This window comes from Pan paniscus, chromosome Y (genome assembly GCF_029289425.2).
Source record: "Pan paniscus chromosome Y, NHGRI_mPanPan1-v2.0_pri, whole genome shotgun sequence".
NCBI lineage: Eukaryota > Metazoa > Chordata > Mammalia > Primates > Hominidae > Pan > Pan paniscus.
Genome location: NC_073273.2, coordinates 18,218,023 through 18,235,916, shown reverse-complemented (window position 1 = coordinate 18,235,916; position 17,894 = coordinate 18,218,023). Strand labels below are relative to the sequence as shown.

General features: G+C 35.4%; 1 pseudogene; it reads right to left on the bottom strand.

The window, feature by feature from the left end:
• Positions 1-4,879: 4,879 nt before the first annotated feature.
• Positions 4,880-17,894, bottom strand: part of LOC134729856 (RNA-binding motif protein, Y chromosome, family 1 member B-like) — a 314,139-nt pseudogene continuing 301,124 nt past the window's right edge.

Below are 17,894 nucleotides of genomic sequence, written 5' to 3'. Positions count from 1 at the left end.
CACCATATTTGCCAGGCTGGTCTCCCACTCCTCACCTCAAGTGATCCACCCACTTTTGCCTGCCAAACTGCTAGGCTTACAGCGTGAGCCACCATGCCCAGCCTCATTTATTTCTTTATGTATTAGAACCCTTCTTCTACTCTCTTCATGTACACATATTTTAGAGTGATTGAAAGAATGTATTTTATTTATTTAGTCAATAGTACAATTTTAAAAGTAATCTTTTTATTCAGTAAATACAGTATTGTGAATAGGTTAAGCCTTGTATAGTATTGTCATTCTCTCTTTCATAAATTTTTCAAGAACTCTGATACTGTTTCCATCCCCCCGCCTCCGAGGAGAACATGCAGATAGGTCCAAAAAATTGTGGAAGTGAGTGGGTAGGAAAATATAATTTGAAGGCCGGACGGGGTGGTTCACGCCTGTAATCCCCACACTTTGGGAGGCCAAGGCTGGTGGATTACCAGACGTCAGAAGTTCAAGACCAGCCTGGTCAACATGGTGAAACCCCATCTCTACTAAATATTCGAAAATTAGCTGGGCATGGTGGCAGGTTCCTGTAATCCTAGCTATTTGGGAGGCTGAGGCAGGAGAATCGGTTGAACCCAAGAGGCGGTGGTTGCAGTGAGCCAAGATCACGCCACTGCACTACGGCCTGGGTCACGAGACCAAAGCTTTGTCTCCACCACCCCACAACCCCCAAAAAGCATTATTTTGGGAAAAACCCATCCAGCACTTGTAAAAATAAGGAATTATTAGGCATGGCCACTGTAGTGGTCTAAAACACACTTTGAAATTCTTCTCAAACCCATTTGAAAATATTCCTGATGGAGCTGAACACAGTACTCTGCCTAAGTCTCCTGCTCTCATGGGGACAAACCCCTTAGGAGCCCCCGACCAGTACATCACGCAGTCTAACACCCTGATAACACTATGCCGAAGGAACATCCAATGGAGAGACTCAAAGAAACAGAACAAGGTGTCTGAGCATCTCAGCAGTCCAGCCCCTGCTATTTGAGTCACGCTAGCCATGGCACCAGGGAGATGAGAAGACACCCGCCAATGTCCCCATCTTTGGCCATCACTAGATTGCATCCTCCTGAGTGCCCCTGAACCACATTCATTTGGCTGAGAGACTGAGGGCGATTGCAGAGACTGACCGTTAGGAAATTATAATTATGGTTTTAAGCCACTAAGTTTTAGATAATTCTGAAAAGCACTTCAGACTCCTAGAAAAACTGAGTTGTCTACTGACTTCATTGCAGAGAGCTGTAAAGGCCAACATCATGAATGCTAATACCCTGGAAAAGTCAAATCATCCAGACTCTTCTAAGCACAACAGATCTTTAATGTCCCTTCGCTATGGCTGGAGAATAATCTAACATGTATCTGATAGAGTTGTTTGAAAGCCTCTGTTCACATCTCTCAGACTGGTATGGGTCAACTCTGGTCTGGTTTAATTCTAGGCAACTGCAGCAGCTCACCTTTCATTTAGGTCATGGCCTACCCTGATTTTTTTGATCACTGACTGTGTCTTTGTCTGTGTGTGTATGTTTTGTGTGTTACCATATTTTATCTGAGGAGGCTAAATAGTAGTACTATAATTGTTTTGTAAACATAAAACATTCCAGGAAGTCAATATTGCTGATCAATCCAGCTTTAAAACAGATACGCAATTAGACATGACAAGATGCCATGTCTAGTATCGTACCAAAGCTAGCCAAGCTTGGTGGCCCATGGATGTTATCCCAGCTACTTGGAAGGCTGATGCAGGAGAATCCATTGAACCCTGGTGATGGAGTTTGCAGTAAAGTGAGATCACACCACTGTGCTCCAGCCTGGGCAGCAGAGCGAGACGCTGTCTCAGAAATAAAAAGAGAATAAAATAATAAAATAGGAGAGATCATGGGAGAGAGAAATGCATACAGCTGGGTGGGCACTGTGGCTCATGCCTGGATCCCAGCATTTTGAGAGGCTGATGTGGGTGGATCACTAAAGGAAAGGAATTCAAGACCAGCCTGAGCAAATATTGTGAAACCTGGTCTCTACTGAAAATACAAAGAATTTGCCAGGATTGGTGTCATATGATTGCAGTCGCAGCTGCTTAGGAGGGTGTGACTGGACGATTGCTTGAACCCGTGATAAGGAGGGAGCAGTGAGCTGAGATCACGCCACTGCACTCCAGCCTAGGTGACAGGGCAGGATTCTGTCTGAAAAAAAAAAATAAATCAGTGAGAGAGAAAGATACAGAGACAAAAAGAAAGAAAGACAGGAAGGAAGAAAGGAAGGGAGGGAAGGAGGAAGGGAATGAAAATTTGTACCTAACAGTTGTAAATACTTTTGGCATACATGTGATATTTTGATACAAGTAATGTGAACTGGTAAGGGAGGGATCAAAGAGGGGATGGGGGTGGGTTAAATTATACTTGCTTAGAAGGAATCATATCTAGTGTTCAGTGGCACAGGATGACTACACCTAATAATGATTTATTGTACATCTCAAAATAATTAAAAGAGCAAAGGTGAAATGTCGCTGATACCAAGAAAAGATACGCCAGACTCAGTGAGGTGGAATGTCGCTCATAATAAGAAAAGATATGCCAGACTCAGTGGCTCACTGCTATAATCACAACACTTTGGGAAGCCAGGAAAGGAGGATCATTTCGGTCTGGGAATTTGAGACCAGCCTGAACAACATATCCAAAGCATTGTCCCTACCACACACACACAAACACAAAAGCTGGGCATGGTGGTTGGTGTGTGTCCGTAATTCCAGCTACTTGGGAGGCTGAAATGGAAGGCTTGCACATTTGAACCCCGTGTTCAAGGCTGCAGTGAGCTATGATGGTGCCACTGCAGTCTAGGCTGGACAACAGTGTGAGACCTTGTCTCTAAAAAAGAAAAAAGAATCGATAACTGCTTGAACTGAAGGATACCCTATTTATTATTGATATATTTGTTGATTGACATAATTATTTTTGTGTTGGAGTCGCACTCTGTCACCCAGGCTAGAGTGCATGGTGCAATATCGGCTCACCGCAGCATCAGGCTCCCAAGTTCAAACCATTGTCCTGCCTGAGCCTCCCAATTAACTGCAACGTACTACAGGCAGGCACCACCATGCCCGGCTAATTTTTGTATTTTTGGTAGAGATGGGGTTTCATGGTGTTGGCCAGCCTGGTCTTCAACTCCTGTCCTAAAGTGCTCTGCAAGCCTCGGCCTCCCCAAGTGTTAGAATTAGAGACCTGAGCCATCACACATGGACAGTAAGATACACAAGACTCGGGGAATTTATCTTTTCACTTCATCCTCACAATGCTACAGGTGAATGAAAACACTTCATAACACGAATAACTCACTTGAAAATCAAAGTTGGTAACTTCTCCCTTTAAAATTATTTGTAAACTTACCCTATAAAAATTGATGATTGTGTCAAAATTTTTCAAGAACATACTTCCTCCTTGCAGATTAGTCTGTCAATTGTAAGAATTATGGACTGCAAAACTTCTGGAACTTGATGTATTTCATTTCTTTAGTTTGTATAATCAGGAAAATTAATTCATTTAGTTATTTCGGTCTAAATATTTTTATCATTCAATGATGTCTTAAAACTTTAAGCAATCCCGTCGGAAACTTTATGCTGTTGTTTATGTTTTATACACTTCACTTTCCTCTAAGTATGAGGTTTAAAGTGTTTCCATTCATATTATCAATTAAATACGATAGGCTGACAGTGGAGGCACATGCCTATGATCTTAGCACTTCGGGAGTCTGAGGAGGGTGGATCAGGATTTTAAGAACAGCCTGGCAAACAAGGTGAAACGCTGTCTGCACTAAAAATACAAAAATTGGCCCAGCTGTGCTGCACACATATCTAATACCAGTTACTCAGGATGCTGAGGCAGGAGAATAGCTTGGACCCAGAAGGCAGCGGTTGCCATAAGCCAAGACAGAGCCACTGCATCCCAGCTTCGGCGACAAAGCTACACTTCATCTCAAAAAAATGTGATACTATCCCAACCACTCTAGATTATTCCTATCTCTAAGAACATATTACTACACCATTATTTACAACATCCATTGGCAAAATATTCAAGAAAAAATTAACGTGGGTACCTCACAAGACAAAACACTTACTTTCCACTATTTAAACTACAAACATTTAAATTCATTATGGTATGCACCTGAGAAACTTAGCTGGTTCACTTCTGATTTACGTGAAAAAAAAAGTTTTCATTACCGTTATCCTCTTCAGTCACAGAATGCTTCACATAGAATGTTCTGGATGTCTTAAACTTTAGTATCAATACATCTAATTATTTCTTTGACCTGTACTATTCCTCTAAAAAATAAACATTTTCTGGTGAGGCAGACAGTTTTGTAGTCTTTCTGAAGACTTCTCCAACATTTTAACCTTGTTAGTTTTTAAAGAGAAACAGCCTAATTAGAAAACTTGAGCAGCTTGCAAGGGTGACATAACACATCCCTAATTTTGCATCTGTGTTCAAAGAAACAAAGGAAAACGTACAACAAACTACACAATTTACTCTCCTATTGAATTTGCTTTAAGCATGTGTGGCTAACCAAAAACACCAGGCATCTTGCAGTACATGTAAAATTTTATTGTGAAAATTTTAAGGTAGATATTACATCTAAACACTTTTCAAATAGCATCAACAAGTATGAAATTACTTTGAAAACAATTCCTTTTCCTTTGAATACCTCAAAAAATTCATGGAGGAAGTCAGTATCTACCTCTCTCCACAAAACCAACATGTTTCTGTCAGTAATATGCAGGTAACGATGCAGAAATAACATTTCAATTTTTGATTTGCAAACAAGGTTTGGTATGCAATAACTATTATTTTGAATGCTTGCTTTAATATCTGCTCGAGTCTCCTTTTTCAGATCGACTCTCCCCACCATCTACTATAGATGCCACATAACTTGAGCTACCATATGCTTCACGAGGATCAGGGAGCACCCTACCCAGAGAAGGCGGATTCCTTTGGTCTTTTCTGCAAACATGCTCACGATCACAATAATGAAAATCACCACAGCTCCTTGAGTAACTCTCCCAACTTCTGCCATATCTATCTCGTGTATTACTATATGCATGGCAGGTGCTTCCACCATAAGACATCCGAGGCCCTCGTGCGGATGGTGCATCATAAGAGGTCCCTGCAGGGTTGATAAAATAATATGTGGGACTACATTTAAACATTTTTACTGCTATCATTAAAGCATGAATTAGTTAAAGTACTATTTGGAAATATCTGCTTTCCTCCGCCTTTGTTGACAGGATATTAATCAAGTCTTCAATAGTCAGAAGGTTTTATTTAAGAGAAGTGTAAGAGTAGTATTTTGCAGCTTAACAAACTTAATTCTAAAGTAAATGCTCAGTCACATTTTCTTAACGTTAACTGAAGTTCTCACCTTCATATCATTCCCTAGGCTTTATACTGATAATGAGTACCAGATAAGCACTGTTTATTTTATTATTTGTGCACAATGATGAAAATGAATAAATATGTTTCTGGGATGATCAAAAAAAAAAAGAATACTCAATATTTAAACATGTTGCATATGTCCTTTACAATTTTCCTTAGAATTTCATTAAAATAACAATCCGGTCTATTAAATAAAATTCTGTAATTTACAAATCCATCCTGGACCCTTACCGTATCCCTGAAATGCATCTCTATAAGAACTTCCACGTAGATGTTCAGAATGATCTCTACCAAGGGCCTCACCGTAGCCATCGTGATAACTAAATTGAAAAAAAAAAGTCTTTTCAATTTCCGAATGAACAATTTAAGAAATCCATTTGATAAATCCAGATAACATGACAGTACCTATATCCTCTAGAGGAATGTTCATCCCAACTAGAATGACCATAATCACGGTATGCATAGTCTCTAGGTGGTGGAGTATAATCCCTGGTTTCTCGGGAACTTGGACTATTTCTGCGTGCACAAGTTTAAGCAAGGAATGTTAAATTGTCAACTTGCAGTATCCAAAATAGAACTACATTACAACTTAAACACAGTTAAATTGCCAACCATCTAAATAAAATACCCACAGATCCCAAATGCCCAAAATGCCCAAATGCCCAAAAAGCACATGAAACAGATACTGATAATCAATGATGCAGGAAATGCATTTCAAATAAAAAAGGAGCTTCCACACTTCACACACACACACTGGAAGGGCAATAAATTTTCAAAAGCAGGAAATAACAAGTGTTTGAGAGGATGTAGATAAAATGGAGCCCTGACACAATGTTATTTGGAATGAACAATATAAGAAATCTATTTGATAAATCCAGAAAAAGTTACAGTATCTATATCCTCTAGAGGAATGTTCATCCTGCATAGAATGACCATAGTCTCAGTATGCCTAGCCTCTAGATGGTGGAGCATAATCCCTAGTTTCTCGGGAACTTGGATGATTTCTCTGTGCATAAGTTTAAGCAACAAATTTTAACTTTTCATCTTCTAGTATCGAATACATGACTAACTTACAACTTTAAATTAAAAGGCCAAACATCTAAATAGATATTTCTCCAAATAAAATAGGCAAATGGCCAAAAAGCACAAGGGACAGATACTCATATTCAGTGATTCAGAAAATGCATTTCTTTTTGTTTTATTATACTTTAAGTTCTAGGATACATGTGCATGATGAGTTAATGGGTGCAGAAAATGCATTACAAATCCAAAATGAGATATCATATTTCACACACACAGATGAATGGCAATAAATTTTCAAAAGCAAGAAATAACAAGTGTTTGAGAGGATGTAGATAAATTGGAGCCCTGATACAATGTTAGTTGGAATGAACAATTTAAGAAATCTATTTGACAAATCCAGAAAAGGTACAGTACCTATATAGTCTAGAATAACTTTCATGCCGACGAGAATGACCACAATCACGGTAAGCATGGCCTCTAGATGGTGGAGCATAATCCCTAGTTTCTCAGGAACTTCGATGATTTCTGTATGCATAAGTTTAAGCAACAAATTTTAAATTTTCTACTTCTAGTATCTGAAATATGACTAACTTACAACTTAAACAAAATTAAAAGGCCAAACATCTAAACAGATATTTCTCCAAATAAAATGGGCAAATGCCCAAGATGCACATGGGACAGATACTCATATTCAGTGATTCAGAAAATGCATTTATTTTTTTTTTATTATACTTTAAGTTCTAGGGTACATGTGCATGATGAGTTAATGGGTGCAGAAAAAGCATTTCAAATCCAAAATGAGATATCATATTTCACACACACAGATGAATGGCAATAAATTTTCAAAAGCAGGAAATAACAAGTGTTTGAGAGGATGTAGGTAAATTGGAGCCCTGATACAATGTTAGTTGGAACGAACAATTTGAGAAATCTATTTGACAAATCCAGAAAAAGGTACAGTACCTATATCCTCTGGAATCAGTTTCATGCCGACGAGAATGACCACAATCACGGTATGCATGGCCTCTAGATGGTGGAGCATAATCCCTACTTTCTCGGGAACTTCGATGATTTCTGTATGCATAAGTTTAAGCAACAAATTTTAAATTTTTAACTTCTAGTATCCGATATATGACTAACTTACAACTTAAACAAAATTAAAAGGCCAAACATCTAAATAGATATTTCTCCAAATAAAATGGGCAAATGCCCAAGATGCACATGGGACAGATACACATATTCAGTGATTCAGAAAATGCATTTCTTTTTTTTTATTATACTTTAAGTTCTAGGGTACATGTGCATGATGAGTTAATGGGTGCAGAAAATGCATTTCAAATCCAGAATGGGATATCATATTTCACACACACACACTGGAAGGGCAATAAATTTTCCAAAGCAGGAAATAACAAGTGTTTGAGAGGATGTAGATAAATTGGAGCCCTGATAGAACGTTAGTTGGAATGAACAATTTAAGAAATCTATTTGACAACTCCAGAAAAAGTTACAGTACCTATATCCTCTAGAGGAATGTTCATCCCGATTAGAATGACCATTATCACGGTATGCATAGCCTCTAGATGGTGGAGCATAATCCCTCGTTTCTTGGCAACTTGGATGATTTCTGTGTGCATAAGTTTAAGCAACAAATTTTAAATTTTCAACTTCTAGTATCCAATACATGACTAACTTACAACTTAAACAAGGGTTTCTGTTTCTCGAAGCAGCTGGTGGTCTCTGCCTACCACCACTTTGAAAAGATGGTTTCTTGGCTTGTTCTACTTTTATTGCTTTTCCATGCAAAGACTAGAGGTATTAAGGGTACTATCAATAACACTGGCACATTTATCGTAAGCGCATTTTACAAACATTTTTACATCAACTGTAGTTCAATTCGAGGTATTTTCTCTCAAAAGGAACTATTTTTCCCTCCTAAAATGAACACATCTTTCGCAGTGCCACATTTGAGATAGTTACTGAGCACATGCCTTCCATTAAGGGATCAAACACAAATTCTATTTTTCAAATTCCTTGAAAACTCCTCCATTATTTAAAAAAAAAACTCAAACATAGGAAAAAAGATTGACCCATCACACATTCTATGGAAGAATGTGGCACATCTCTTTTTTACAATATATAATCCACTTCATCTTTGTATTCACATCACTGATTTGAAAGTTGCAGTGTCCCAACAAAACTTGTGTCATTTAAAAAAAAATGAGCTTACTTTTTCAGACAGATTAGTCGCATTACTCATTATGGGTTGTTTCTTGTTGGATTTGCTAACACTTACATAAAATGTCCCCATATGATTTACAATTCTATATTGACTCTAAAAATGTTTCTGTAAATGTGATCCTTGTTTGATCTCATTAAGTTTTCTTGCCTTACTCATTTCTTATATTGCCTTAGACGTGCCCTTAAAAAACGAATCTTAATGTAGTACTTCAGGTAATTTCTCAGAAATGCTTAACTATCCTAATTAATTTCATGATAACGTTTTTCACTGTAATCTTTTCTGCAGGCCACAGCAATTTTTGAAAACAGTTCTTATGTATATGTTTATGTATATGTTTTAACCACACACGGGGTGGTTCCCTCCTGTAATCCCCTTGGGAGGCCAAGGCTCTTGGATTGCCAGATGTCAGAAGTTCAAATCCAGCCTGGTCAACATGGTGAAACCTCATCTCTACTAAATATTCAAAAATTATCTGTGTGTTGGCAGGTTCCTGTAATCCTAGCTATTTGGGAGGCTGAGGCAGGAGAATCTGTTGAACCCGAGAGGTGGAGGTTGCAGTGAGCCAAGATCACGTGACTGCACTATAGCCTGGGTCACAAGAACAAAACTTTGTCTCCACCACCTCAGCCCCCCCAAAAAAGCATCAAATTTACATAAACATAATTATCTTGAAAGCCAGCATAATTTTAATTTAATTGTAGACATCAGTTTCAGACATTGTTTATTTTGGAGAAGTGATTACAGAAATCTGACAAATCAAGGCCTGATGAGAATATTTAAATTAACCACACTCCAGAAGCCCAAAGCTGAAAAGCTAAGGTGTTTCTGATATAATAGCCCAAATTCTGCATTTCCTCTCTATTGGACAGTGTAATATTGCACATATGAAAAACAAAGGTAGTGTTAAATAAAAACTGGTGGAATTAAGAAGAGGAGTCATTGCTTAGTGAATTAAAACAACACACAAATTGAGAAGAAAAGACAGTGATAGAAAATACCTTGTCTGTTGATTTAATTCACAATAATTTTCATTTTTGTCTATTAGCATTAAATAGTACCATTAACATAATATCATTTTGTATATTGTCTTCTAACATGTAAGTGGTTTTTATTTTGTATATTTGGAAACCTGATCAAAGATTCTTTATACATTTTATTTTTTCCCAAATTTGCTACCTAATAGCTACCTAGTGCTAGTTGCCTGAATACCTCTCACTAAGTAGTTTGTCTTTTCCTATTAATTTTAATATGAACTTGGTATGTATTTTATTGGCATCTTTACTAAATCTACAGGTGTTGAAGTTGTTCAGATTTCAGTCATGGATCCTCTTGGGTTTTCTCAAGGCTAAAACACCCTTTCTATGCTGACCATTAAGAAATTCCCAACTTCAGGCCAGATCTTTGTTCTGCCTTCAGACTTGGCATATCCAACTGCATGCCTTACATCTCCACATACCAAAACCAGACCTTCATTTCATCCCAAAAACGTGTTTCCTCGTACAGTATTCCACTATTTCAGAAATTCACAGCACCAAATACCCTGTATTTCAAGCTAGAAATGTAGAGGATGATCCTTGAGGCAGCCTTTTCTCAATGACTCTTCATCATTTACATCCAACTCTTCACAGGTTGTGTGTCCTCTCTGAGAATTACAGTCTTAGTAAATAAAGAGTGGCCACTAAGTAACCTTCAATCATCCAGTTTTGTTTTGTTTTTTTTCAATTCACACCAGTTTCTCTACAGAATAGCTGGAGCTCTGCAATGTCAATGTTGGAGTAAGTACCATTCTCTGCCAGTATTACCATTTTATTTATGATGAGATAAATGATCCTTAAAAATGCCCACACAAATCTATACTAAGTAACACAATTAAATGATGTCTTTGTTTTACAGAAAAGTACAAGGCAAATAGAATCAATTGTTATTATATGATCTTTATAACTATACACACAGGTACTAGATATTTTAGACCCCACTTCATACATCTGAAATTTGGCTCTCAAAATCATTAACTTCTCTTACAGTCTAACTTCAGATTGCAAAACTACCTCTTTCCACAATATTGTGCTATCTCCCTTTAAGGACCAGCCGGGGAATCATTAAGAATAAAAAATATAATTTTCTTCAACATCTCCTAGCTGAGCCAAAATCTAAATTTTCTGTGGAGATGTTGCTATGCACAATTTTGCCAAAACTTTTACAACTTTAACCACAGCCATGCTTCAGTGGCCTACCTGTTCATCCAATACCTGCACGCATGCTTTAACATACAAAAATTTGAAAGTTAATACGAGTATTAATTCTTATCATTATAGACAATGACATCTGAAGACGCTTTCCAATCTTCCTTGTGTATATGATATTCAAAATGTCAGTACAGTCTCCAAAATGTCAATGTAATCTTAGTAGCAGTGGATCATTACAGAAGATAATTTGGCCACAGTGGTCAAATATTTTTGTTAAATACTGCTATTTTATAGCCATACATAGCATTAACTGACCCATGTTGTATAGCTAGAAAAATTATCCTAAATTAAATGTTCAGAAATAGGTTTCACATATTTTGCTAAATTGCAAACTAACAGGTTAATTACTACCATGAAGTGCTAGACAGTTGTAGTACTTACCAAGAATGAAAAAGAAGATAGGGTGATATGAATTGAGAAGGCTGCAGTTAGGAAAAGATAAGATATTTATTCCTGACACCTGGCTCGATATTCCTTGTGTGTGGCTTATTTTTGGGGTTTTTTTTTTATTTTTGTTGTTCTGTTTTTGGTTTTTGTTGTTCTTGTTTTACTTTCTCTTATGTGTCAGATCAGAGTTTCACAAACATCCTCAAATAATTACATGGGTCATAAATAAAATATATACCCAGAAATTTGTAGCTATTTTCCTTCGAAATCCTGGTTCAGTCACCTGGAATGAGACCTGGAGAACCAGTAATTCTCACGAGTATGCTAAGTGATTATTACCAAAATGACAATTGTAAAATATTTAGAAAACCGTACAGGAACTAGGTAATCAACATTTAATAATTGGTTCTTACTGTACGGGTAAAGGATTTTGTTGAAATGACTATTTAAATGCAAGTTTTATTAAAAAGATAGAAGTGAGCACTTCAGTGCTTTCTAATTAGTATCTTTAAAACATGTTTTGCTAAAGTGGCAAAATAATTTTTTCATTTGAAGTTAGCATTTTAGCCTCAAATGACTTCTGAGTTAGCTTTTTGAAAGTCTTCAGATGATAAATTCTAAAAACTATCTTGGTTGTTTATAAAACTCCAGAACATCACTAAAACATATATAAATAAGAACACCAGTATCCAAAATAATCAAAATAACTCATACAAATGTACAAGAAAAAATACACACAATCTAGCCCAGTAGAAGAAAGAAGTACAGGTAAATAATTAGATCCTTTTTAGAAAAGAGGAAAGTCAAATGACCAACGAATAATGGCTAGATGCTTGAGCTTATTAGTAATCCAGGGATATAAATCAAAACCACATTAGGTTCCCACTTTCATTCATTAGTTTGTCAACTATTAAAATAATAAGTACCGAGTGTAGTCAAGAATGTAAGGAATCATAGTTTTTTTCCCATCAATCCACAGGACTATCTAATGATATTTAGTAAAATTAGGGTGACTAAAATCTTTATTGTTCCAATGGAAACTTTTTTAGGATAAAAGAGTACTAACATATACAAAATCATGTATTATTTAACATATTATTTCCTTATAGGCAAATTGTTTTTACTGTATGAATGGATCTATAAAATAGTTATCTTCCAACTATTTTTGAAAATGAAATCCCTTCAAAAATTTAAAACCACAATTATATATCTTGAAGCAAAAGAGAAAAATAACTTCTTTAAATTTATTATTTAAATATTAGAAATAGTAGGCAGAATAACGATTCTGGAACATATTTATATGAATTAATCTGTTTCTTAACAATAATTATACATAGTTCTTTTCTGGAAAACGCATTTCTTTTAATTTTATATTGATTTTTAAATAAAGCTACTTGCAAGTTTTTCCAAAGTTGCTTCTTCTTGTCAGCAATAAAAGTTATCACCAATATGTAGCTTTTTCACTGAACATTAAAAATCATTTATCACACATTGTTCGATGTTTTATTTCTGGCATGATAGAATTTCAACAGCTTTATCTTGTTTGCAGTGATTGATTAAAAATTCAAACCGTTTTTTAATTTAATTTTCTATTTGAAACATCTAAATGGCATTATTCAATTCTTTTGGAATTTCTTCTGTAGCTAATGGAACTAACATACTAACAATTACTGATGCATATTTCTTAAGTGTGGAAAAATTAGAATTAAAATGTACGCAATTGATTTTTAAAAATAGTAATATAATATAAATAAAAAGCCAGGCATCTCAGAATTATATGCTTAATTTTTTCGAATTCACACACTAAACCTGTGAAAATGTCATCTTCAGGCTTAGTTTTCTTAATGTAACTAAGTATTACCTTCTGAAATAGCAGCTGCTTTTTCCCCTTAGCCCACTGTATTCTGGATTTCAGGATATCAATTTTAGCCTGTGGTCCCAACATGGACTACAAGGCTTCATGATTACACCATGTGTTTATTGGCACTTTTCAACACATAATTTGATTGAAAGGGAAACTGAGTAGTTTTTAATTAAATACCTAGTTGCATTTTTAGGCCATTGCTGCTGAAACAGATTTTTTTTAAATAGTCATTAGCAAACAGCCCATAAATAGGTAGTTGTAAGTATATAAGAGATGACAAAACCACTGTGGCCAGATGAATCAACTACTCTCTGTGTGCTAAGCTTCTATTTCCAGCACATAATTTACATATATCTAGCCTATTATTTCCTTCATTTTCCCCAGACCTACCATATGATGACCTGGGAGTGTCATGTAAGTGGACCACGTAGGAAAAAAAAAAAAAAAAAAAAAAAAAAAAAAAACTATGTCAGATACTTCTGCCATCACCAGGCAAGACTGGAAGAAACTACTCATCCCCAGCCACTACTGACCCACTGCATATTTATTATCACTCACTCTGCAGCATGCTGCCCTTGAAAAAGTAGCAGTATCTGTGTATTGTGTGAACTGTGTCAGGAAAATAAAGTTGATTTTCAGATTTATCTCCCTACTAAAGTCATCATTCTGTTAACATTTTATTTTTCTCACATACTGATAGAGGCCTGACAATAGCCGTAATTATTGAACAAAATGAACATTTAACACATGCTTGCTGGTTCTAATCAATGTAACATAATAATACTTCATTAACAATGAAAAATCTAAGAAAAATCTAAGATATATGCTAAGCTGATTAGCATGGATCAACAACAGTAATAAAGTGGTAGTCCAGGGAGCTAATGAGAATGTTTCATCCCCTCAAAGTTAAAAGTGTACACACACTGCAGTCCAGCCATTCTTCTAGTATATTCATTAGAAACTCTCACACATGTGTACCCGGAGGCATAGGGAAGGTTTTTCATTGTAGCATTTCAATAAACACATCATGGAATATGAGAATTCAGTAGACTGATAACTATGCCATCAATAATGGCAACTCTCAACAACAATGTTAACAGAATAAAATATGTGAAATAATACCTTATTCACACAAACATTAAAAAGTTATAAAATACCAGTATTATTTAGAAATAAATATTTTAATAGATTTAAAAAATATGAAGGTAATACCAAGTTCATGATAATGGTACCTCAGGAAATGGAAGACAGGAAATGAACCTGAGGGCCTATATTCCAATTATAAGCAGAGGTAATGTAAATAGAACATGGAATATCTTAAAAATAACAGCTGTTATTTTTAAGTAGGTTAAATTGGTATTGTTATATTATTTTGTATTTGTATTTTTTTTAAATTTTACTCAAAAACAAAATAACTTTATAATGAACAATATACTGTTTACATTGGAATCACCTTGTTAAGTAATTGCTTTAAAATTCCCCTGTCCCCATTGCCACTCCCAAGGAATTAAGAAAATTAAAAATTAGAGCATGTGGTATTTTTCAAAGAAAAACATTTTACAAGTATGAAATAAAATATATTACCAGCACATCACATTTTTTGACTCATTATCCATGTAAAATCATGCAGTAGGAGGAGAAGGACATGGGCAGAATTTCACATATCGGTACAGGAAATAATTGTATGTTTATATAAAATACCTTCTTAAGACATACTAGTGGCAAAGAAACATAAGAAAAGTGCTCAACATCACTGATCATCAAAGAAATCCAAATCAAAATCACAACAAGATACTATCTCATACCCAGTCAGAATGACTGTTATTATTAAAAGGCCAAAATAATAAAAAGAAGAAGAATGTGGGCAAGGTCCCAGGGCAAAAGGAACTCTTATACACTGGTGGTGAGGGTGTTCAGTCACTGTGGAAAGCAGTTTGGGAATTTCTAAAAGAACTAACAATAGAAGTACCATTCCACCCAGCAATCCTATTACTCAGTATATGCTCAAAGGAAAATAAATCATTAAAGCTACCAAAAGACACAAGAATTCTCATATTCATCACCATAGCGAAGACATGGCGTCAACGTAGGAGCCCATCCATGGTGGATGGGATAAAGAAAATGTGGTACATATGAACGCTGGAATAGTCCACAGCCATAAAAAGAACAAAATCATGTCCTTTGCAGCAACATGGATGCAGCTGGAGGTCATTAACCTAAGCAAATTAACGAGGAAACAGAAAATCAAATATTGAATATTTGCACTTACGAATAGGATCTACAACTTGGGTGCACACAGAAATAAAGATAGGAACATTAGACACTGAGGACTTCAAAGTGGGGACAGAGGGAGAGGGGCAGGGGCTGAAAATCCTCCTATTGGGTACAAGGTTCACTATCTAGGTGATGGGATCAATAGAAGACTAAACTTTAGCATCATGCAATATACGTTTGAACCAAGCCTGCACATGTCCTCTGAATCTATAATAAAAATGGAAATAAAAATAAAAAAATTATTAAAGGAAATGATATATTACATTATAGAATTGACATTATTGCAGTGCTACATAATTGAAACATGCTAATAAAATCTATATAAGCTTTATGGAAACAGTGAAAAGTCTCCTGAGTGTCTTTAAAAGTATAAAAATGGGATGGCTACCTTTATGCAAATTAACTAGACTTTAGTTGCACTAATTAAAAGAGCAACAGCTGAGTCAATGAAATGAGAATAGACAAGTTACAATTGATGTCAAAATTCTACCTTATTACATAACCTTTGAAATCATATCCCAAGTTTTCTTCTATTTTGAGAAACATCACTCTACATATATATAGAACAAAGATGGCTTTGGCAGATTAGCACAATTTTAATGGAGCAAATTTCATCTTCAAATCTGATAAGCACTTTCCAACACCGTTGGTAAAAACTGTCCATCAGGCTAGACACACATTTCAAAGAGCCTGTGAGGCTGCAAATCACTTATGCTTCACTCATGTTTTACCATGATAATGCATAGCACTTACACAGTGTTTCTAAGTTTGAAAGAGCCTAGGGACTTTAATTAATCCTTAAACTACTGAGTGAGAGAGTCATCAGAAGCTCCTTGAAGATATCATTTAACTGTATAATTCACTTTTGCTTAAATGTAATTCAGCATATGTGCCGTGTTGTGTTTTCCTAGCTTTCTATTTAAATCTTCAGAGAAATAATATTTATCTGTGACTATATGATGCATAGGCATCTACTATGAATAAAATTATGTAGACTGCACTCTGTCTGCCACTAAAAGCTAACAGACATATGTACATCCAACACATGAAAAACATCTGGTACATTCTGCTGTATTTTCTTTTCTTATTCATTTCATATCTCATTTTCATGTATTCCAGAGTGGACTTCTTAGATTTGAATAGGCTAAAAATTTTAAATGAGGGATATACAATTCTCTTGTTAATTTTTATAATAAATTTAGTTTTTTGGAAAGTGCGTTAAAACTAAATGCTTATAATTATGCTGAATATAAAAGAATATCATATGTGAAAGCTTCACCCAAATGAAAGAATATTTAACTATTCTATTTGGAATTATCTCTAATAGGATTTCCTTCTCTGTAGGTAGCTGCCTACAGAGGTCTACCAAAACAAATCTATTTCTGCAGTACATACCAACACTGGCTTACTCAGGAAAGAACTCTTTCAGTCTGCAAAGCACAACACTTCTTTTCCCTGAGAAGGATAAATTCTTATACAGTTTTACTCTTCGACTAAAATTTCAATTAATCATTTTCCTTTTTATTACAAAGGAAATCTGGTTACTTTCGAATTACTTGCATGAAATCAATTCTCTGCAACTATATAAAATTACATAGACATACACACATGCATACAAAAGAAACAGCACAACTGGAAGACCAACAAATGTGTACATGTCTTCTGTTTTAAAAACCTTTCTACTGTATTATTTGCATTAAGGTTATAGTTGTAATTCAATCAATGACCTATTTTAAATGAGTGCTTAGGATATGACTGGAGAAAGTTTGTACAATGCAAGAAACATTTCCCTATGCATACACTTTATTTGTAAATACATTTATACTGTATAGGTAAAATGGTTAACTTTGTTGTCAAAGACTGATACTGGCTAAAGTTTTGTTTTCTAATATACTCTTCTTTAATTTTTTCCAGAATGCTTTGAAATATTGTTCATATATTTACTCTAATTTCATCTGGAAAATGGAGAAAACCATTTTTTTCTTATAAGTTTATCATCTCCTGAGTGTCAAACTTGTCATGAAAGGAGAGTTACATCTGCTACTCTTACTTTAGGACCAGACTTTGCACCAATAGATTATAAATGTGAAAATTGCTGCCTACTTAAAGCCAGTGTTCTACAGAAAACACTGTGACAGTCTGAGATTGAACCCTAAGGATTGGCCTTGGGAACTTTGAGACTTTGGTCAACTAATTGCTAAGGATGTTCTCTCTTGCAAGAGCTTTTGACTCTTTAGTCAAACACTCTATCATGGAAAAATCTAACCTTGTGGGCCATTTGGTTATGAGGTGGTAAAAAATAATAAAAAATATTCCTGGAACGCAGATAGCCAGAACTATAGGTCTTCAAGAAAAAGTACTCTCAGTAACAATGTGAAAGCTTGTCTGAATTTCCATTTCCACATTATGAT